The sequence below is a fragment of the Monodon monoceros genome, unplaced genomic scaffold, assembly GCF_005190385.1.
Source record: "Monodon monoceros isolate NGI ecotype Baffin Bay Population unplaced genomic scaffold, NGI_Narwhal_1 Super_Scaffold_1, whole genome shotgun sequence".
Taxonomy (NCBI): domain Eukaryota; kingdom Metazoa; phylum Chordata; class Mammalia; order Artiodactyla; family Monodontidae; genus Monodon; species Monodon monoceros.
In genome coordinates, this window is record NW_021703765.1 from 40,349,572 (window position 1) to 40,374,661 (window position 25,090).

Consider the following 25,090-nt stretch of genomic DNA (forward strand, 5'->3'; position numbering starts at 1 on the left):
GGCCACTAGGGGACCACTTAGTACTTTGCACATTGCATTGAACTGCTTATATCATCCTGTACAGAGACTTAAGAAAGACAACAGGATGCTAGTAGCATCAGGGTCCTGTGACATCTCTTGCCTATACAGCACATACCGATAATTGATTATATGATACCATTGTCTAGTTGCTTCAAGTGTGTCAGTTTGGTCTTTTCAACTCATGGACTTCTTAGAAGTGCTAAAATCTTTGGCACATCTGCCAGAAGTCTGAGATAGAGCTGCATACTCAGTAAGGATTAAACCCATTTTTTCTTCTTTTTTTGATGTGAATAGCAGCCCTATCTGGGAACTCCCATGGCCCTTTCCTAAGTGTTGCAATCTAATCTCAGGTAATAATTTGAGCCCTGGAGATAACAACAATAAAACTAAATTAAAATGATTACATATGTACTAGGGACCAGGTGCTATGTATTTTTAAATATATACTGTTTCTGCACCTATAGTTTCTTCCAATAAAGTGTTATTTTTCTCATATTAGAGATGAAAAAAACTGAGACTTTGATTGAATTACTCAGGTAAGGCCCAAGGCCATAGAAATGGGGCAGAAGTGGAATCTGGATCATCCTCCAAAGCCTATGCAAAGTCTATGTGCTTTCCCCTGTTCCACAGCAGCCAGGGAGAAGCAACAGCTAATCACCTAGCTCTTGTCACGATGTCTGTGAATCCTAGTTTCCAAGCAGAAACTGGCCAACAGGAAGTCTCTCACTGACACACTTGCATTTGCTGTGGACTCTGTACAGAAGACCCTACCCCACGATGTCTGCCTCACGGGCTCCCGCAAGTCCTCTAACATCACCTACTGAAGGCGACATGCAGGGAGTCATCCTGGAGAGTGTCTCTGTGCCACATCAGGCACAGAGGTACCAAGGCGTGTGTGGAGTGCCAGAGCTGCAGCACCCTCAAAAATCTCACTGTCTGACATTATTTGGTGCCGATAATGGACATTTAGTTTCATTATTTTTAATGCTATTATTTTTATTATGATTTTATATAGCTCTTATGTAAAGTGCTAGAGAGAGAGAAGGGGAGAGAGCTTGCTTCAAGGTCACAACCATTGCAGCCACATGGCTGTCACAAGGTCACCCCATGTGGAAATTCTGGAGCAAGGACACCCACCAACCTCAAGTTTTAAAACAAATCACCATATGATATGATGAATACCATGACAGTGGTGACACACTGTCATGGTATTCATCATATCATATGGTGATTTGTTTTAAATTTAACATACCCGAGAGCTGTGAGAGGACAAAGCCGTATCTTTTTACAGAGCCTTTCCACAGAGAGATTTTCTATCACAGCAACACCAACACAATTAAAATGGACTACTAGACATCCCCAGGGCTGAAAAGTGCTTCCGTGATGTTGCCATGTTTCTCTTATCAGTTCTCTCTTCTCTGTTCGCTCCACTCCTACGTGTTCATGTCTAATGCAGAGCAATTGAAGTATTTCTTTTGTTTCCTTTTCTCCTGCTATTCCAGGTGCTAATGTATCCCCTGCCATCCTAAGGAATTTAGAGAATCATTTTCAGAAATTAAAGTCTTTGCTAACTCTTAAGATAATTTTTAATCTCACAGTGGAAGGAAGGAAAGAAAGGAGTGAGAAAGGAAGGAGAGAGGAAAGAATGGGGGAGGGGGAGAGGACACGAGTATGGCGGCTGTAAGCAGCCCAGGGCTATTTTGTAAGGATGCAGAGAAATTGTGTTTCCGTCTCAAAACTACCATCATCCTCTTACTAAAGCACATAACTTACCTGGGGCATAGCCTTGCTTTCTCTGTCTCCCTCCCCCTCCTCTCCGTTTAACGACATGTAATCAACATGAAAAGCACATATTTAAAGTGTACAGTCGGATTTTTTGACGTATGTATACACCCGTGAAACCATCATCGCAATCAACCCAATGAACATATCCATCACCCCATAACTCCCCTACCCCTACTCTGTCCCCAAGAGCTCACTCATCTGTTTTCTGTCACCATAAATTAGTTTGCATTGCCTAGAATTTTATATAAATGAGATCAAACATCATTTACTCTCTTTTTTTTGTCTAGCTTTTCAGTCAAGGTGTATATTTTAAGATCCATCAGGTTTTTGCGTATATTAAGAGTTCGTTATTTTTCTTTACTGCAGAATTCTGTTGTATGGATATATAAAAATGTGTTCATCTGTTCATGAACATCTATTTCCAGTTTCGGCTATTACAAATAAGACTGCTATGAATGAATATTCATGTACAAGTCTTGGTATGTTTTCATTTCTCTTGGATAAATATCTGAAAGTGGAATGGCTGGATCGCGTGATAGGTATGCATTTAACTTTTTAAGGAACCATCCAAACTGTTGTCCAAAGTGGGTCCACATTTTATGTGCCCACCAGCAGTGTATGAAAGTTCTAGATCCCTTTATATCCTTGTCTACATTAAGTATGGTCAGCCTTTGAACTTTTGGTCATTCTAATAGTTATGTAATGGCATTTTGCAGTGCTTGTAACTTGTAGTTCCCTGAAGTCTAATGTTGTTGAACATCTTTTCATATGTTTATATGCCATCCACATACCTTGGTCAACTGTTCAGATCTTTGCCCATTTTTAATTGGGGTGTTTGATTTCTCATTATTGCACTCTAGAGTTCATTTTCTGTCCTAGATATTGGGTGGGCCAAAAGGTGCCTTCGGTTTTTTAAGTAAAAATAAAAGACACATTTTTCATTCTCACCAACAACTTTATTGAATAATGTATTCACCCTTTTGTTCCCTACCTTCTGCCATTTTTCAGGCAACTTCATAATTCCATCTTCCCAAAACTTTTTATCGTTTTGAGCAAAGAACTGCTCCAGGTGTCTTTTACAGTCTTCCAGGGAATTGAAATTTTTTCCATGAAGAGAATTTTGTAAAGACCTAAATAAATGGAAATCCGAAGGTGGAATGTGTGGTGAATATGGCGGATGAATCAGAACTTCCCAGCCAAGCTATGACAGTTTTTGCCCGGTCATCAAAGAAACATGCGGTCTTGAGTTATCCTGATGGAAGATTATGCATTTTCTGTTGACTAATTCTGGATGCTTTTTGTCAAGTGCCGTTTGCAGTTGGTCTAAATGGGAGCAGTACTTGTTGGAATTAATTGTTTGGTTTCCCAGAAGGAGGTCATAATAGAGGACTCCCTTCCAATTCCACCCTATACACAATATCATCTTCTTTGGATGAAGACCGGCCTTTGGTGTGGTTGGTGGTGGTTCATTTCACTTGCCCCACGATCTCTTCAGTTCCACATTATTGTACAGTATCCACTTTTCATCGCCCATCACAATTTGTTTTAAAAAGGGGACGTTGGGTCTTCCCCGGTGGCACAGTGGTTGAGAGTCCACCTGCTGATGCAGGAGACACGGGCTCGTGTCCCGGTCTGGGAGGATCCCACATGCCGCGGAGCAGCTGGGCCCGTGAGCCATGAGCCTGCGCGTCCGGAGCCTGTGCTCCGCAACGGGAGAGGCCACAACGGTGAGAGGCCCGCATACTGCAAAAAAAAAAAAAAAAAAAAAACCGGGACGTTTTCATTACGTTTCAGTAGAGAATTGCATGTGGAAATATGGTCAAGAAGGGTTTTTTTGCTTAACTTATGTGGAACCCAAACATCAAAGCGATGAACATAACCAAGCTGGTGCAAATGATTTTCAGTGCTTGATTTGGATATTTTGAGTATGTCGGCAATCTCCCGCGTGGTATAACGTTGATTGTTACCAATTATTGTTTCGATTTGATCGCTGTCAACTTCATCTGGTACCCGACCGTGGAGCATCGTACTGCGAGAAATCTCCAGCGCAAAACTTCGCAAACCACTTTTGACACGTTCGATCAGTCACAGCACCTTCTCCATACACTGCACAGATGTTTTTTGTGTGTTTCAGTTGAGTTTTTACCTTTCTTGAAATAATAAAGCATAATATGTCGAAAATGTTGCTTTTTTCCTTCCATGTTCAATATTAAAATGGCTACACAAAAATTCACCAATTTTGATGTCTTTTTTTAAATGCACACTGATATGACAGCTATCACATACAATCTAACAAAATTGTTTTGAATGAAGTTAAAGACAACTAAGTGCTACTAGAGCCATCTTATGGAAAAAACCGAAAGAACATTTTGGCCCACCCAATACAATTCTATAACAAACAGAAGCTTTGCAAATATTTTCTCCCAGCCTGTGACTAGTCATTTCATTCACTTAGCATTTTTTGATGAGCAGAAAATTTTAATGAAGTGTAAATTATCAGTTTGTTCTTTTATGGATACTCCTGTTGTTGGTCATGTCTATGAAGTCTTCACCTAAGCGAAGGTCACAAAAACTTTCTCCTTTGTTTTCTTCCAGAAGTTTTACTCTTTTAGGTTTTATAGTCAGTTTCATCATCCATTTGACTTATTTTTTGTATATGGTGAGAGACATGGGTCGAAGTTCATTTTTTTGTATATGGATATCTAATTTTTCCAGTACCACTTGTTACAAGAACATCTTTTCTCCACTGAATTGCCCTTACACCTTTGTCAAAAATCAGTTGTCCATAGACTCTCTGTTTCATTGTTCTACTGTCTGTCTTGATGCGAATACCACACTGTCTTGATTGCTATACGTTTATAAGTCTAAAAAAGTGTGAGCCCACCAACTTTGTTCTTCTTTTTCTCATGTAGGTATTAAAATCAGCTTGTCAATTTCTTCTCCCCAAAAGAAGAAAAAAAAATCCTATTAAGATTTTGATTGGAATTGAATTGAATCCATAGATCAGTTTTAAGAGGAGTAATATATCTAAATAATATTGTCTTTTTTTTTTAAACATCTTTATTGGAGTATAATTGCTTTACAATGGTCTGTTAGTTTCTGCCGCATAACAAAGTGAATCAGCTATACATATACATATGTCCCCATATCTCCTCCCTCTTGCATCTCCCTAATATTATCTTTTAACCCATGAAAACAGTACACCTGCATATCATCCTTAATTTCTCCCAGCAGAATTTTATAGCTTTTAGTGCACAGGTCTGTCACATATATTGTCAGATTTTATTCCTAAGTATTTTATATTTTTCATGCTATACTATTGTACATGAGATATTTTACATTTTAATTTGCAAGAGTCAATCATCAGTATATACAAATACATTTGCACATAAATCTTACATCCTGAAATCTTGAAAAATTCGTTTATTATTTACATTTCTTGTAGATTCTGTGTGATTTTGTACATAAATAATCACATAGGAAAGCAAATAATAGTCTTACTTCTTCCCTTCTTATCTGGATGACTTTTCTTTCTTTTCCTTGTTTTATTGCATTGACTTGAATCCCTAGTGCAATGTTGAATAGAAGTGGTGAAAGCGGGCATCCGAAAGCATTCATTCTTTCATCATTAAGTATGATGTTAGCTATGCGTTTTCCATAGACGCTTTCATCAGACTGAGTAAGTTCCTTTCTAATCCTGGTCCCCTAAGAGGTTTTTTGGGTTTTTTTTTGGTTTTCCTTAATAAGGAATGACGGCCGGATGTCTCTAGTAAGATGAACATAAGGATTTTCTTTTTTGGATTTTCAAATGTTAAAACAAGTTTGCATTCTTGGGATCAACCTGTTTGGTCCTTTATACATATAGTTAGATTTGATTTGTTACAATGTCATTTAGAACTTTTGTGTCTATGCTCATGAAGAATATGGGTCTACGGTTTTATTTTCTTGCAAAGGATTTGACAGGATGCAATATCAGGCTAATTCTGGGCTCATAAAATGAGTTGGGAAGTAATCTCTCTATTTCAGAGGAAAAAATATACACACGCAGTCTTCTCATTTTTGAAGCTGTAAAAATTAAATTTACTTCTCCATATTTAAAAAGTTATTTTGTGATCTCCTTTTCTTTCACATATTTCTCATACGATATGCTCTCCAGAACCCGGACTTTACTTTCATCTTGAAAAGTGACCATCTTATACTCTCCTTCTTAAAATGCAACTCTGAGAAGAATACAACCCTAGTCATATTTTTTTTGTCACTTTATTGAACAAGCAGGACTTTCACATTCCTTGGTTGTGTCACTTAACTTTTAAGGCAGCCAAAGATGGTTTTAATACAAACTAAACACTTCTCCACCGTCACTGCTGAAAAGCCATGTTATTATGTCACAACCAAAGCCTGAAGGAGCCCCAAATGAAAGGACCCTGTCCTTCCACCCCTGACAGTAAATTTTACTCTGCCTTTATCCAAATAGACAAGGATGCCCCTTATTAAACCACAGACATAGGGAAGATCTAAGGAATGAAAACATTTTATCCTTTTGCTGGCAACTACTCCTCATATGAGTACAAAGAAAGTCTTTTGTCGAGAGATGATTCAAGATTGCCTTTATATGTAGCCATCAAAACCAGGTTACCAGCCAAAGACCAGATTTAGGAATAATGAAAAAAAATTGAGGCTAGGGGTGAATGGACAACTCAGTTATTGGCACCAACAGAACAAGTCTTATCTTCTGTTTGTATGAGTCTTTTGATTTAAAAACAATAAAACTTGCTACTTATACTTTGGCCTAAGTGAACTAAAAAAAAACAAAAAAACAAAAAACTGGCTTGATATGAAAATAAGCTCTTATTTAGTGTCAAGAGTAACAGACAGGGGCTTCCCTGGTGGCGCAGTGGTTGGGAGTCCGCCTGCCGATGCAGGGGACACGGGTTTGTGCCCCGGTCCGGGAAGATCCCACATGCCGCGGAGCGGCTGGGCCCGTGAGCCATGGCCGCTGAGCCTGCGCGTCCGGAGCCTGCGCTCCGCAACGGGAGAGGCCACAGCAGTGAGAGGCCCGCGTACCGAAAAAAAATAAAAAAAAAAAAGTAACAGACACATCTTGAGATGACTGGTAGTACCTGTCTCCCAATTACAGGCCTTTATCCCAATAGGACATGGCACAACTAAGATAAGGAACTCATAGTTAGCTTTATCTAAAGCTTATTGACTATTTGGTAGAGACTGAGCTCTAAAGAAACTCAGTGGAATGACTGGTAAATAGTAGATAATGCATAAGTGCTTGCTACATAAATAATTAAGTAAATAACAAAAAATAATAGTAAATAAAAACACGAGAGAATGAATGAATAGATGTTGTAATCATCCAGGATAAGGGGACAAAGAAACAGGTGGTACCATCAAATTAGAATAATTCAAAGAGGGTTTATATACAAAGCACTGATTCTAACGACATGAGTAAAATGTAGAGGAACCATAAGGGATGGAGCAGAAATTCTGGGCTAACAGAAGTGGAGCTGTTTCCACATCTAGACAGAAAGGGTAAGGGGAGGAAGAGGGCATGGAGGCCCGTTGATGTAATCTGTGCAGATCCACCTCCTGAGGCAGATAGCGGAGGAGGGTGGGCATTGGATCTGGAGGAATAAGCAGAGGATATTCAGTAAAATCAGGCTATGAACCAGGCCCAAGAGCAGTGAACTCTGGGAAAGAAACAGCTGCCAATGGAGCTCCAAACGGTGGAAGAAGAGTCTAAATAAGATGATATTAATAAGTAGGAAAGGAAGTGGTACTCAAATAGTATTATCTGGAACACAGTTACACCACCATGTAAATAATAATCTCACCCCCAGAAAGAGTGTCTGACCTCAAATTTACCAACACCAATTTGCAAGCAGGCCAACAGGAGGGGTGTGATCCCCTTCCCTTGATGGCAACCAGGAGGTGGTAGAGAACAAGAAAAGGAACTTTAGAAATGGTCCTGAGTCTTGCAGCACTATTTACAACAGCCAGGACATGGAAGCAATGTAAATGTCTATCAACAGAGGAATGGATAAAGAAGATGTAGTATACATATACAATGGAATATTACTCAGCCATAAAAAAGAACAAAATAATGCCATTTGCAGCAACATGGATGGACCCAGAGATTGTCATACTCTAGGTCAGTGAAATAAGTGAAGTAAGTCAGAAAAAGACAAATATCATACGGTATCACTTATATTTGGAATCGAAAAAAAAAAGGTACAAATGAACTTATCTACAAAACAGAAATAGAGTTACAGATGTAGAAGATAAACTTATGGTTACCAGGGTGTAAAGAGGGGGAGGGATAAATTAGAAGATTGGTATTGACACATACACACTACTATATATAAAATATATAACTAATAAGGACCTACTGTATAGCACAGGGAACTCTACTCAATAATTGTAATGGCCGACTTGGGAAGAGAATCTAAAAAAGAGTGGATATATGTATATGTATAACTGATTCACTTTGCTGTACACCTGAAACTAACTCAACATTGTAAATCAACTGTACTCCAATAAAAATTTATGAAAAGAAACAGTTCTGAGTTGGAATACTGTTGATTACTTTTAAACGTAAAACAAAATAAATTCTTCTTAAAACCTAATTTCTTAAACCAATGCCAAAATAAGAATTCTGAACTAAAAGAGAACATGAGAGTCTGCTGTACTAGTATCCAAAATCAAATAGTCTCCTCCAGGCAAATTTACTGTTATTATTTAATAGCAGACATGCGGTGGCCTCCAATCTCTCAGCTCATGCCTTTCGCCTTTTGCTCACGTTAGTCTAGTGATAAATGATGTAGAATTTCTCAGAGAGAGAGAGAATTATGCCCAATATAAAAAGTGGTTGAAAAAGCTGATTACAGAGTCATTAGCCCCTGTGGGCTCATTTTATTGCTATAAAGTCATCATTCAAGTAGACATATATTTAGCTTCTGTGGCCTTCATTTGCGGTAAGCAGAATAACCTCAGACAAAAAAAAAGGAGCCCAAGTTCAAACTTCCTATTTTTAGTGATGTGACAGCCGATTTACTAAATTAGAAAAGCCCAGAGCAGAAGCAGAGAAATGTCATCAGCTCATGTTCCCTGTACTGTGTGCTTACAGCACATCTGGAGACAAGTTTACTTCTGGATCACAAGTTTTCTTGTAATCCAACATGTGACCAGAAGAAGGTACCAAGGATGGTGAGGAACTTATACACCTTGACACATGAGAAGTACTTAAAGGAACCAGACACATTTCACCTAGGAAACAGAGGCCTATGTGACATAAAAGTCTTTTTATTTTAACATTAGGGCTGACTGTGGAGAACATTGATATATTATCTAACTAGTCCAAATAAGTTGTGGGCAAACATTTTCAATTCAAGGTGAAACATTCATTCATTACTCATTCATTCAATATTTACTGATCAAATATACTTTTTCTGTTATTGTGCTAGGTTCTAAACGTTAAAGGAGAATTTATTAGCAAACACTGGGAATTTCAAAATTGTGAACTCCGTATCGCTAGTGGGTCTGTAATCAGACACTAGGTAGCTATCTGTGAGTGGTATTATAGAAGGGGGAACATCTGTGTTCCTTAATTTTACAGTGCACATGAATTACCTGGGAATCTTAAAAAGTTACAGATTCTAATGCAGTAGATCTGAGCGGGAGCCTGAGAGTTTGCCTTTCCAACAAGCTCCCCGGTGATTCAGACAATTCTGGTCCTTGGATCACACTGTGATTAGCAAAGCATTTAGGTCACTGCCTCTTGAACATTCTCTGCTGTTAACGAGGATCAACAGATCTATTTTGTGTTATCTCAGATTCAATGTCTCGCATTTCAGAGAAAGAAAAAATTAGAAGACGTAGGCTTGTCAGATACCCGTCATTAGAAGGGTGAGTTCATGGAGCTGGCTTGGAGTTTGGCTCTGCGCCCTACCTTGCTACTGTATCCAGATTAAGTATATTAAGCTGTTTTGCCCATCCTGCTAATATAAACTGCAAACCATGTGAAAAGAATACACTAACATGCAATCCGCGTTCAAAATCTTGGTTCTGGGCTTCCCTGGTGGCGCAGTGGTTGAGAGTCCGCCTGCCGATGCAGGGGACACGGGTTCGTGGCCCGGTCCGGGAAGATCCCACATGCCACGGAGCGGCTGGGCCCATGAGCCATGGCCGCTGAATCTGCGCATCCGGGCCACAGCAGTGAGAGGCCCGCGTACCGCAAAAAAAAATTAAAATAAAAAAAATTTTTAAATCTTGGTTCTGAGCTACTCTCCTTGACTTTCCCTCACACCAAATCCCATCCTGTTGCAGCCCTTCCTATACGCTCGTCCTCCAGTACTGATTTTGTTTAGTTTGCCCTTCAGATTTGACATTTAGTGCTTTTTTCCAGGTTCAACCTTGGGGTATTTCAGCAAAGATCTTCCCTATCACTCCCACCCACTCTGAGGACCCAAGCTTCTCAGTAAACATTCTTGCACTTCAGCTCATAATCAGTCTCCCTGAAACTGTTTCTGCCACCAGGTTCTTCCAGTGCTGAGAGGGGAGTGAACAAATCAAGGCTACTGAGATCAGGTTGTCACCTCAGGTGACCTAGAATCATTTCAGGTTTCCAGAAGTTATTAGAGGGGCAGAGTTCATCCAATATAATTTTCAAACATTTTTCTTCTGTAAGTAAGAGTTAGAGGAGAATATTGACAAAATCATATTAGCGATTCATCTAATAATGATGGTTACAGTCTTTGGAGGAAAATGGGTTGCTTCCTTGGAAGGTAACCTAAGAGTTTACAAGTACAAAGATGCATTCCATTTTATGGGCAAAAGCTCCAAATAACCTCCTCTATCAAAAATCCATCTTCAGGTGGTTTCCATATGGTTTTGATAAACTTGACTACTACATTGAATAAACTGATAAACAGACACTAGGAAAACATACAATCATTGAGAGAAACTAGAATGATTTGAATACAAATGAGCTAATTCTTGACACAATCAATATAAAAAGTCAATATATCCCTCAGTTTTTGCAACATATAGTCAAATACAGCAACATAGAAAGGAAGCCATTCCATTTCATATTTACAGCCACCATTGATGAACTCTGACAAAATTCCTTGTCTGAAGACCCCCCTAATAACTTAATGTATTCTATTCGCTATATATTAAACTTGCTTCCCCCCAAAATTATAAGCTCTCATAGGCAAGGACTATGTTTGATTCTTCCTTTGCATTTTCCTCTGTACTGGGCACCTAGTAGGGACTTAAAGAATGCTTGTTGTTTGATTTGAAGATGTTAAGACAAATATTTTACCAACAAGAGGTGTGATACCTGCTTTCTATGTGGTAAGAGGTGAGTCAGTTGTAACTGGTGTTATGGAGGTGGGAATTGTAAACATGGCAGAGACTTTTCGGACTGTTGTTTTGAATTCTAGAAAGAAGGGCTGGGCAGAAATTCTCTGGGGTAGATGTGTGCAGTAGAGGGAGTCAGAGGAAGGAGTCTGAGCAGGGCCTTTACTGCCTATCATTTTACCAGGTTGGGGCTGGTGTCTCTGCTGCTTCAGAACTACCATGACACCTGCCTGCACTTAAGAACAAGTGGGAGTGAAGACATCTTGTTACTAAGCTACTCAAGAAGAAAGACAGGTGTGTGTTGTGTGTACCATGTTTGTGTGGCTGACTTTAAAATACTTCAATATCTATGAGGTATCAGTAGTCACGCCCTTCCCTTTTTCTCTTCAAAAACAAAATTATGTCACTCTCCTTCTCCACCTTTGTCTTCTCTGGCTCCTCAGCCTGTGCCTTTACGTGAGCTCGTGTGCTCTGCGGTATGTCCGTGTCAAATTGGCTGGGCCACTGTGTGCAAATATTTCATCAGGAATGATTCTGGATGTTTCTGTGAGAATGTTTGTGGATGAGATTTACATTTAACGTGGTGGACTTTGAGTAAAGCAGATTACCCTCCATAGTGATGGTGGGCCTCGTCCAATCAGTTGAAGAACTGATTAGAACAAAAGACTGACCTCCCCCAAGCAAGAGAGAACTCTGCTGCAGAAGGCCTTTGGACTTGAACTACCACGTTGACTTTTCCTGGCTCTCCAGCCTGACAGCCCGTGGACTTGAACTGCAAATCAGCTCTTCCCCAGGTTTCCAGCTGATGACCCACTTTGTAGATTTTGAACTTTCCAGCCTCCATAATCACCTGAGCCAATTTCTTAAAACCTCTCTCTCACTCTCTCTCTCTCTCCCTCCATACATATATGCACCACATTGGTTTGGTTTCTCTGGAAAACCTTAACTAATACAGGCTCCTTTCACTTGTGACATTTGGAAGTTGGTCCTTTCTCACATGGCCATAGTAGCCATAAAACATTAAAAGAAGCTCAAACAATCACATGGAGAAGACACTGACTGGCATAAAAGTTGCCTATCTTCAGTTTCCAAAGAGACTTTAGCACAGTGCAAAGGAAGGAAGCATCTGGATAAACTGGAAATACTTCTGGTGTTTTCTCCACCCTGACAGAAGACTTCTCAAACAAGCCTCTGTAGTACACGAGCTAAACTTCCACATCATCTGTCTGTCAGGACACAAAGGCTGTTCTGTTGAACTTGGTGAGAAATGAAAGACAGAAGGGGGAGGAAGCTCAATTCATAAGGGTGGCATGGAAAGACAAGGGCCCTGAAGCTCTGAAATGAAGACTATAGGACTGAAAAAGTGGGCAACAGCAATCAAATAGAAGGAGCTCCATCCTAACTGGAACTTTAAGAGAAGCGACAGAAGCTGCAGCATCTCACATAGGAACACTGGAAATCCACTGATGGCTCTCGCTATGGCATTCTGCTCTGCAATTTTTTTAACTTGATTCCTGTCCAGCACTATAGAGCAAGGGTGGTATTTGTTCATACTTACGGGCTATAAATGTGATCATTTTTTCCAGTTGGCCATACTGTCAAAGAACCATATAATCTCAGGCAAAGATCATTATTGACTATAAAAATCAGCAACAAAGAAGAGATTAAATTTCAAACAATTCTACTTTTCTATGAGTAATGGGTAGAAAGGTTTCCTCTACCAAAATGGAGGTCTCCCCATAATTTTTTGCTGGATCTTAGACTATTTGTCAACAAGTATATTTCATTTCTTCACAGTTTCAAAAACCATGAAATCTTTACTCTTCTGGCTGCTAGAGTTGGAATTAGTTTGTAATTCAACACATCTGTGGTTATCTCCAGACAGGAAAAAAAAGAAGCGAACCCACCAAAAATTCCAATTTATGTTCCCAAGTATCCTGAAAGTGTGTCCTAATACCTCTCCCTTCCCTTCCCCTAACCTTTTTTTGTTTTAGCTTGTCTCCCAAACAGTGATAAGCTCAAGGTTACATTATTTTCTCCAGTTTTCAAATCAATATTACCTTATATCACCGTTGCTGCTTAGTTTAGGGCTTTGCGACTAGCTACCATGACACTAGATGCACAGCCTGGAACCAGTTTTAGTTAATTAGAGTCAATCAATCCAAACTTTGGTAACTTACTCATGTGAAACAATAGTATAATGAACCAAAGTCGGCAAGATGATTGGGAAACACAAATTATTGCACCCTGATAAATTAAATGTGACTATTACAAATCTTCTTTCTAAATGAATACTCAGGGAAGAAATGTATGGGTATTTAATATAATTAAGAATACAGGGAAAATAAACTTAAAGGAGCTATTAAAAGCCCCACTCTTTTTTTTTTAAAGGGAGGAAAACACTCAGCAGTTGTATAGTGGGAAGAGCTCGTGGCATCACTGTGAGTGCTCATTTGGGAAAATATCTTCCTGTTGATTGGGGTCCTTGGGTGGAGTAAACAGAAAAGCAGGACATGCACACCTGTGGGTGGCAGAAACGTGGCAGGGTGGTGAAATATCCAAAAGTCAGGGAAGAGACAGAAGAGTGTAAGCTTCCAGGTCTATGTGTGTGCAGTGCCCAGGGCATGGGTTTCTGTGACTAAAGGGTCAGTGCTTTGATAATGTATGAAACTGAGTGAAAGCTTTTCCCCAGAACTCTGGCAAATCTGATGTGCCATCTATTTATCATTGGTCTTTGTGGCACATATGCTTGAAGTTAAGGGCCTGCTATAGACTAAGTAAAATAAACAGCCATACACACATATAATTAATAGAATAAGACAAACCCAAGATTCACCATCCCGGTTAGCCAAACCTTGCAGTTGCTTTATCCTAAAGGAATATGTGAATCCTATCAGAAGTATTACTTTGGGCTAAAGAACTATGTTTAACCATAGTTAAATGGAGGATGAGGGAGTTTTGAAATTCAAATTGATATGAAGGTATTAGATGTCCCATTTGGGAAGTAAGAGTTAGGAAGCAAAAAGGAACTGGATAGGGGATGAGAAGAGTAGATAAAGGATTGTGAAAAATATATAGAAGGATAACTATTAAAACAAGATTCTTATGCCTCAGCTTAGGCTAAAATTGGTCCTATTATTGGCTGTCGGCAGTAAACCATCTCGCATAAGAAAGCTTTGTGAGAAGCAGAGTGGAAAGAGCTCTGACCTGGAGATAGAAGACCTGAGGAGGGGGTCCTTGCCCAGCCGGTTCTATGATGCATTTAGCCTCTGTTTCCTTACCTGCAAAGTGGGGTGTTGAGGTAGACAATCATGGAGGAAGCTTAGAGCTCAAAATATTCCAACTCTAGGTACAATTTCAAGAACAGTTTTTAATAATTTACTATAGTGACACATGTTCACTACTGCTATAGACTGAATGTTTGTGTTTTCCCAAATTCAGAAATTGAAAACCAGCCCCCAATGTGTTGGGATTAAGAGGTGGAGACTCTGGAATATGATTAGGTCATGAGGGCAAAGCCCTCATTAATGGGGTTAGAGCCCAAATAAAAGAGGTCCCAAAGAGCTCTCTCTCATTCATTCTGCCATATGCAAAAAGATAGGCATCAATGAACCAGGAAAGGGGCTCTCACCAGACAACAAATCTGCTGGAGCCTTGATCTTGGACTTAAATAAGCGTTTGTTGTTTAAGCCACCCAGTCTATGGTATTTTTGCTATGGCCTCCCAAATGGACTAAGGCAACTACTGACTCACTTTGTTACTTATGTCACATAATCAGGCAGATCAGGCAAATGCCAGAGATATTTACAGTGTGATTCACATGTTATGTTATATTTGGTTGCTTTATATTGAACTCCCATCTATTTTTCTCCTAAGGTAAATCACAGCTAATTTAGTGTTCATGTACTCTCAAGCTCATATACATTTTATTACCATTTACCAGGTGCATAAACAGGGCTTTTCTTAAAAAGGGGTTTAAAGATTAGCCCCACATCCATGGTAAGACTATGTGTCTGTATCTCATTGGGTTGGGAGGGGGACTGAGTGTGTTTCATTTTCCTTATTTTTAAAAGATGACTGCAGTGGTGATAAGGTGTCTCACACTTCTTCAAGCCATTAATAAATAGTCAAATTGATCTGAAGCTTCTAGAAAACAAGGAATAGGAATTACGACAAATTCAGTTATCTTATACTGTCTAAATGGTATATCAGCTATAGAAGCTGTTAGATGATGGATGAATGCATAGATGGATGGACAGATTGCAGACGGGTCAGGGAATACACATATAAATATATGGAAAGTCAATATAAACACAATGGTGTATAGTTTCTATTTCTCTGCATTTGGAAAACTTTTCAGTGTTCAATTTTTAAGAGTCCTATTTTGAGAAATGGCAATATTTTATATAATATTTTATATAATAGAACTGTATCGTGACAAAATTGGATGCATTTTTCTTCAGATTTGTTTAACATAGTCATACTCATTTATTACTAAGAAAGTGTACCAAAAGATAACAAAATAATGTTTTAAATTTCAAAGATGTGTGGCTAATTTAATCCTACGTTTCACATCGCAGATTCAAATTCTATCATTCATGATAAAATAAATTCTTTACCAAGGGCTTACTTTCTAGATAAAGTTTTCCTCTGTAACTTAAACCTCCCAAAACCAGTTTCTTCTTCCCAAGCCACATTAAAACCACAAAGTATTTCACTGACCATGACACCGCCAAATGGTGATGAGAAATTTGCTTGTGCTTTTGACACTTCTATGTAAAACAACAGCTGCTTCACTCACTTGGAAGCAGCCTTTTTCCCCCCATTGGGGATTCTTATCCCCAGTGGAGGTGGGTGGGCCTCCTGCTGGCAATGTTGCATGCGTACAGATTCTTCGATACTCCGTAGCTGACAGCTAAAATGAACGCATTCTGTGAGGAATATGTTTTCCGGTGGAAGACAGCCAACTACTTTCCTTTGGGGAATAGAGCATGAGAAATACCATGGCCCTGTTCTCATCCTAGTGACTCAAACACCCACAGTCACACAGAGCCAGACATGTACCTTGCAGAAACCAAAGGCTAATACATTAAATGCATCTTATCTACTAGAAGGAAAATTCTAGTTCGAAAATGAGCAGATGATTTAAAACAGAAACATATGTGTGAATGTTTCTCCTGTCATCATCACCATCAACATCATCATTATTATCCCCTCACCCTCCCTACCCTCTTACCTTTCAAAGTTCCTGAAACTTGAATGTTTCTTTCCTTTTCCTCTGGTCTCCCTTCCTACTCCCGTAGGTACCTTAAACCATACACTTAATGAGCATCCACATTTGTTGTGCTCTTAAAACTCAACCCCAGGGGAGAAGGAAGCTTCACTTAGGTACATAACATCCAAAATTTGAGCTCTTAGAATGTGGCTATCATTCTGATACATTCCATACTAGTTATTTTGGCCCAGATTCTGCTGATTTTGTTTGCACTGTCATCACAATGCACTTTGTGTGTAGCACTCCGTTACTTATCAATCCCATGTTTATTGTGCATGGTTTTAGTGCAAATCCAAGGCTAGCTCGGCATGAACTCAGGTTCATAGGAATATAGCAAGGAGTCAGAAGACTTCACTTTATGTACTAATGCCACTGCAGGGTGGATCTGTTCACCTCATGGAGTTGTGATAAGGATAAGTACTTACTGTTGGTGGGAATGTAAATTGATACAGCCACTATGGAGACCAGTATGGAGGTTCCTTAAAAAACTAAAATTAGGACTACCATATGACCCAGCAATCCCACTACTGGGCATATACCCTGAGAAAACCATAATTCAAAAAGAGTCATGTACCACAATGTTCATTGCAGCACTATTTACCATAGCCAGGACATGGAAGCAACCTAAGTGTCCATCCACAGATGAATGGATAAAGAAGATGTGGCACATATATACAATGAAATATTACTCAGCCATTAAAAGAAGCCAAATTGAGTTATTTGTAGTGAGGTGGATGGACCCAGAGTCTGTCATACAGAGTGAAGTAAGTCAGAAAGAGAAAAACAAATACTGTATGCTAACACATATATATGGAATCTAAAAAAAAATTGGTTCTGAAGAACCTAGGGGCAGGACAGGAATAAAGGCGCAGACATAGAGAATGGACTTGAGGACACGGGGAGGGGGCAGGGTAAGCTGGGATGAAGTGAGAGAGTGGCATGGACATATATACACTACCAAATGTAAAATAGATAGCTAGTGGGAAGCAGCCGCATAGCACAGGGAGATCTGCTCGGTGCTTTGTGACCACCTAGAGGGGTGGGATAGGGAGGCTGGGAGGGAGACGCAAGAGGGAAGAGATATGGGGATATATGTATACATATAGCTGATTCACTTTGTTATACAGCAGAAACTAACATAACAATGTAAAGCAATTATACTCCAATAAAGATGTTAAAAAAAAAAGGATGAAGGTGCTCAGTAAAGAGCACAGGGGTTTGTTAATATTGGTTATCACTATGAGGAGTGGTAGAGGAGAACCCTGAGTGTGGAGATTCCAAATCTGCCTTCAATCCCTTGTTAACTCTGTGACATCACTTAACTCTCTTAGCTTCATCATCAGTATCTATAAAATGATAACATATGACTTTAGTGATATGAATGTGTGAGCATGTATGTGTGTTTATACACAGATACAGAAGTACACGTCTAGATAGATAGATGTGGCACTTCTCTGACTCTTCTAAATGGCTATTTCACTGATTGCAGCAAACAATTTAAGATTTTTAATTGAACTTTGAAAATTTTCTAATAATTTCTGTGTTGTATGATATCCAGAATATAGGGGAAATTTTCATACATGCTATTACTAGTACAATGCAAAACAGATAGTAAATATCATTAAAATGTAGCCAACAGGGACTTCCCTGGCGGTCCAGTGGTTTAGACTACACACTCCCAGTGCAGGGGGCATGGGTTCAATCCCAGGTCAGGGAACTAAGATCCCGCATGACGCACAGCATGACAAAAAAGTTTTAAAATTTTTTAAAAATTAAAATGTAGCCAACAAGAGATAGTAATAAGCCCAAAATGTCACTACAGAAATTCAACAGTATATTTAGGGTAATGTAGAAAAGAAAAGAAAACTTCTTTTAACACTTCTTAGAGAACATCTAACGTTACTCTTTTCTCCCCCATGACCTGTATTACAATCCAGAAGGGAAGCTCTGTATTACTCTAATTTTAATCAATAGTCTACATGTTTCTTCTGTGATTCCTAAATTTTTGTTTCCACACTGATTTCTATTTGGATTCTTACAACTTTATGTCTGGCTCCTCTCAATACTTGGATGTTTCACAGACACCTTGAACACCACAGTTCCAGAAATTGAACTTCCCGTGTTTCCTTCCCAAACTCTTCCTCCTGAAGTGTTTTTACCTCAATAATTGGCCAAGTGTCTACTCACATGATCAGGACAGAAACCTGACAATAACCCTTGACATCTCCCTCTTGCTCACACCCATATTTGTTGATTATTCTTTTAAAATCTACCTCTGATTCATCCATTTCCCTCTACTTATTTCCGCCACCAACAACCCCAGTGCGAACCACGCTTTGCCTCTTCACTTCACACTGACGCTTGCCCTTCTCCAAACTCTTCTCAGAGAGATTGCTGGAGCAACGTTTCATAAACTCAAATCTGAAAGTCATTTCTCTTCTCAAATATCTCCCATGAATTCCAATTTCTTTTAGGATAAATCATCAAATTAGTAGCGCCTCTGGATTTTTTATATACAAAGGGGTAAATATGAGAGAGTGCGGGGCCTCTGGCAGGAAGTTGGTAATTAGGGGCCGTCTCTTGGAGCTACATTTGCGTGGGATGCATGTCATCCCAGCCTCATCCATGGTCACATCCCTAACGTGGCCTGCTCTTGAAAACATTGATCCAGCCCAAGTTTCTAACTCAGCCCCTATCTCGCTTCCCTCACTCACTGTATTGGAACCTCACTGCCTTCTTCAAATATACCAGGTTCATATGCACATTCGCTGTTTTCTCCATCTGCCACTATCACCTTTTAATCACATTCCCCCTAAAGCCCCCTGTCCTCCCGACTTCACCATCTTTCTAGTTTCTGCTTAATGGTCACTTCTGCAGTGAAGATGTCTCTTCTCTAGGTCAGATTCCCCTCCTGAATGCCATCAAAGTACCTGAATTTGTCAGTTAGAGTAATTAACACAGTTGTAGTAACATGACCTTTAGGAAGTCTTTTGTTTGAAGTCCACCTCATTCACTATTGTCTGTGCCCAAGAGGGTAGGAACGAGGTTGGTTTGGTTCATTCCTGAACCTTCAGTACGTAACACAGAGCTGGGCACATTCTGGGGGCCTAGACAAATTTGTTGAGTAAAGAACTTACTAATTCTATTTCAGTCACTCTTTTCAAGCCCCCTCTCAGTTCTCAAAAAGAACCAGTAATTTTAATTGTATGTAGATATTCTCTTAAGGAGACCATATGAGACCTTTTCCTTCCAATATCTAGTTTGTTGATTGACTATTAGGCTGAGAAAGGGACCTGACCCTCAGATCTAATCCCATACGATTTTAGAACGAAGAAAAAGATGCTTATTTTTAAATTTGTTTTTAAATTAAAACATTCCTAATTGTTTAGGAATCCTCTAAATCTGCTTCTTAAGTGATAAATAGTATATATTTATTAAAGTATAGATATTATTTTCTAAGTTTTTCCTGGAAGTTTGATTTTACTGAAATCCTCTCATAATTATTCATTTACTGGACACTTATTAGATACCTTTCCTATGCTAGGACCTTAGCTATGTTCTGTGAATGGAAAACAATATTTATTGAGGACGTTATACTCTAGTTAGAGAAACCAATAAGTAAATACATTTATACACACACTTCTAAGACAGTTAATAAGATAGCTAACATAACTATGTATATAGTGCAGTGGACATATAACAGAGAATTAATTAACTGTATCTGTGAAGATGAGGGAGTGTCACAGAGAAGGGGAAGCATTGGGGCTGCTCTTCAGGGTGACTAGAAGGTGACCAGGCAGACAGTGGTCTCCTCCAGTCGTTAAGGAGGAAGGAAAACAACAAGAGTAAAGGCAAGCAGACACACATTTAACTACCGTCCTGTGTAATTGACTCATTAATAAACAGACCTGCCTCTTATCTGGAGAAAAACATGGTTCGAAAGGATACATGCGCCCGAATGTTCATAGCAGCACTATTCACATTAGCCAAGACATGGAAGCAACCTAAATGTCCATCAACAGAGGAATGGATAAAGAAGTTGTACTATACACACACACACACACACACACACACACACACACACACACACAATGGAATATTACTCAGCCATAAAAAAGAATGAAATAATGCCATTTGCAGCAACATGGAAGGACCTGGAGATTATCATACTAAGTGAAGTAAGTCAGACAGAGAAAGACAAGTATCATATGACTATTGCTTATATGTGGCATCTAAAAAAAATGATATAAATGAACTTATATACAAAATAGGAACAGACTCACAGACTTAGAGAACAAACTTACGGTTACCAGGGAGAAAGGGTGGGGTGGAGGGATAAATTGAGAGTTTAGGATTGACATGTACACACTGCTATATTTAAAACAGATAACCAACAAGGACCTACTGTATAGCACAGGGAACTCTACTCAATATTCTGTAATAACCTAAATGGGAAAAGAATTTGAAAAAGAATAAATATATGTATATGTATAACTGAATCACTTTGCTGTACACCTGAAACTAACACAACATTGCCAATCAATTATACTCCAGTATAAAATAAAAAGTTTTTGAAAAGAAAAATAATAATAAAATAAAGTATGACAGAGGGGGAAAAAAAGAAACACCTCTACATACCTGTGGTGAGCAAGGCTCTCCTGAAATATAACATCACTTCTCTGGATCCTCAAAATAGTTGATCTGAAGGGAATTCAGATTTAATAACAGGTCTCATTTTCTTTCTGACAACAATCAATATATGCACCTTCCCAGCAGTCAAAAAATACGGACAACTTCCTCCTGTAAAGATACACTTTAATGATTCACCAGTGACTGTGTAATAACTCATTTGTAACATCCCAAAGTATTGAAAGCTCCATCTTCATTATTACCAGATGTCTTACAGGCTCCTAAGTCAACACTTCTCCCGCCCATCCTAGGGTAAAAGCTGAGAGGGAGGAGAGGCCACCCTGCATCCCAGCTACATGCAGATCCCGACAGATCCCTATCTCTACCTTTTCAGTTGACTTTATTCCAAAGGTCTCTGAATAAAAGGTCTTCCCTTGTTCAATCATCTAAATTCTGTATCTAAGACTGCTAGAGATATGCTTTTGTCCAAAATCCCGCTGAGAAAGAAAAAAAAAAAGCAAACTCTTTCGAGACTGCAAGCTGGCAAAACATACTCAGCAGTAACCATTGACCATAGAATCCTGGGCTTGAGTGGATGCCCTGATTCAACATGGACCTGAATGACGTACGGCATCTATGCATTCCCATATACCCACTTCCCCCCTTCTGAAGTCATCACTGGACTCCATGTCTCTCACTGTTGTATGTTTTGCCTTTAAAGTATTGCATCGGCAAACTGTTTGGGGTTTTTTCATCAGCTATAATCAGTTTTTGAATTCTGCTGTGTTTTATTTTTTTATCCAAGTATGGTTCTCATGGTGTAGTAAATGACATCAGGCTTTTGTAAATTCTTGCAGAATATAACAGATCATTGGTTTTATAACACAGTTGCTGCTTTTGCATTCTGATGAGATTATTAGTAGCAGCCTAGAACACAACATCCCTGCATACTGTTAGTTAAAAATAAATAAAAGTTTACTAAATGGTCTCTTGTCAACTGTATCTGAAAATCATTATAGTTTCTCTGTTTCCTCTACATGAAGGGACTCTTCAGCAAGCTGGTGGGTTATGTCAACATGAGGTTACAAAATTATTATCCCAGCTCTGTTTGTTTCAGTGGGGTTTATGCCAGGCATTAGCAACCCTATTGTAAGTCTCAAGGGCTTAGGTATTTGTACATCAGGTGTAGAACAATTTCAGTGTTCAACCAGAAGATACTCAAAGCCAGTTGGCCTAGTGGTAGGTAGCTTTCATCAGGAACGGGAAAAAATGCACTGGGGATTCTCTGATTTGCCATCTCTCCAGAACATAGATTAGCCCTTTGGGGTGTTCTGAGGCCTCCTGTAGAGAGATTTAAAATCCATTTATTAATAAAATTAAGCGTTTTTCCCTCTTGGGCCCATAGTCTATAATGCAAATTAGCTACGTGCGATATTTAAGGGGCAAATGGTCTTCCACGCGCTGCATTATGGCGGCTCGGAAGGGAGATGCTTGGCGTGTGAAGGAAGTGCCTGGCAGAGAACAGGGAGCAAAACGTTCCCTCCAACGTGTGCACTCCTCTTTTTTTTTAGGGCTGAAAAGAATGACATTTGAAAATTGCCTATTGCATGTGCACCTTACCTTTCTCTTCATACCACTTTACGTGTGCATATCTGCTATCTGCATTAAGATCATGTCATTCTGGGCTTCAAATTGATACAATGCCAAATAAAAAGCTATTCTGTGAGCCGTAATGGTTCTCCAGTAGTCACGGCATTCAACATAGTCAATAATATAAACTTTTAAATGTGCAAATGCATATTAAAATGAGAGATCTGATTTGCTTCAATAGTTCTGGCGTGTGAGACACATAATATGGTGTTTTAAAAACTGCTTACATCTAGTTTGCATTTTACCTGAATATGGGAATAATAAGAAGGATGAATTTTGTAAAAACTTCATATTCTGTTTTGAAACTCCCTCCATGCGACAGTTCCAAAATAGAATCAATTTCTTTCTCTTATTTTCTTTTATCTCAGTTTCTGGGGATATCTTTGCTTTGTTGGCCACACTTTAAAATTGAATAATGTTTAAAATTAACATTATTCTCTTTGGACTTTTAAGCGTATCCTTCAGATTCTTTTTTTTTTTTTTTTTTTCTACCTATTCTTAACTAGTGACATGTGACATAGTGACATGCCCCATCAGGTTTATTTATGGTTAATATTTAAGAACAACAATGTAAGTTCTTCTTAAAAATGTTTACTCTTCAATTGCTATAACTTATTTTATTAAACTAGCTCATGTAAATGGAAGACTGAAACAGTCAAATAAAAACAACTTCCAGGGATCAGGGTTTCAAGAAACACTCCAGACATCTGCCTTCCCCTGAGCTACAGAAACTGAGCTGAGTCCTAGAGGTGAGGAGACCAACGTGAGGCCCTAAAGTTGGTTGTGATCTAATGGGCAAGTGAAAAGAAAAATTACAGCACAATATATTAAGTGCTCTATGATATATAATCAGAGGGTGTATTTTTCCTGAAAACCAGTAAGATCTAGAACGTCATCATGCACTTTTACACTTCAGCAGAAGCAATCTTTAGACCAAGCAATCAGGTTTCTTTGCAAATCAATAGAGGATAATGGAATTCAAGTTCTAAATGTAAACAGTTAAAGGTGTAAATCCCACCTCCCATCCTTTCTGAGTAAAGCAAAATCAGTAACTTCTCTTAACTTTATGCTTTCCTTCTGTGAAAATGGTGTGATATTCACACCTGCCTCATAGGTTTATTGTTCTAGGTGAGACACTGCATGCAAGGAGCTGAATACAGCGCCTGGCACAAAGCAAGTGTTCAGGATATGCTACATGGCTGTACAATTATTATTGTTCATAGAGCCCAGGTGATTACACACTTGACCTGTGTGCCTCCAAGAGTTGGGTGTTGACAAGGGCAGTGAATTTCTTCTCACTGAAATACGTGCTTCTTTCCCCTGATTGGAGTAGAGTGTGGTCCAAGTGCTCCTGTAAAGTTCTCGCCCATATGGCTTCATCCCCCATCTCCCCTGATCTGATAAATGTTCCTTCAGCCCATTTTGCTCTCTCCCTGTCTGTAAAATTAAATTGCATATCATGAGGATGGTGGATTTGATCAAAAGCATTCACATGTCTGTTTACATGTAGAAATGGAAGTTCATTCCATTTATTGAATGTGATGTGGCCTCCGCTGTGTCCCGTGACAGCTTTGATGATCTGTGCTCTGCTTTACCCTGGAGATGTGGTTCTCATATTTTTTCTATGTGAATGAGTACATTGTGCTGTTTTCTTAGGTGTCAGTCAGTACACAGTTGACTGGTCTCTGGCAAACTGCCAGGGTTCTGAGCCGAGGCCTCTGGTCTCTGCATTGACCTAGGCTCTGCAATGACCCGGGTCCTGTGCTGGGACCCCCTCAGCTGATCTGACTTCCTGCAGTGTGGATACCAAGCCTTCCTCTCTCTTCTCCTCCTCCCACTTAGAAAATGCTTCCTTTGGATCTTAGTCTATGCAGGCTGCTATAACAAAATTCCATAGGCAGGGTGGCTTATAAACAACATTTATTTCTCATAGTTCTGGAGGCTGGAATCCATGATCAAGGTACCAGCAGATTCAGAGCCTCCTGAGGGCTTGGCAGTCTTTTTACTGTTTACTGTGTCCTCACATGGCAGAATTGGGGAGGGAGCTCTCTGGAGCCTCTTTTATAAGGTCACTAATCCCATTCGTGAAGGCTCCACCCTCATGTCCTAATCACCTCCAAAAGCCCACACCTCCTAATGCCATCATAGTGGGCATCCTGGTTCAACATAAGAAATTCAGGGAGACACATTCAGTCAATAGCACTTCCTTTAACTAAACACACACACACACACACACACACACACACACACACACACACCCCACACTACTCAGCTCTCCTCATCAAAACTCTTTAGAGACATTCCTTCAACAAAAATATTATTTGAGTGCCTTTACATACCAGGCACTGTGAATAGCACCAG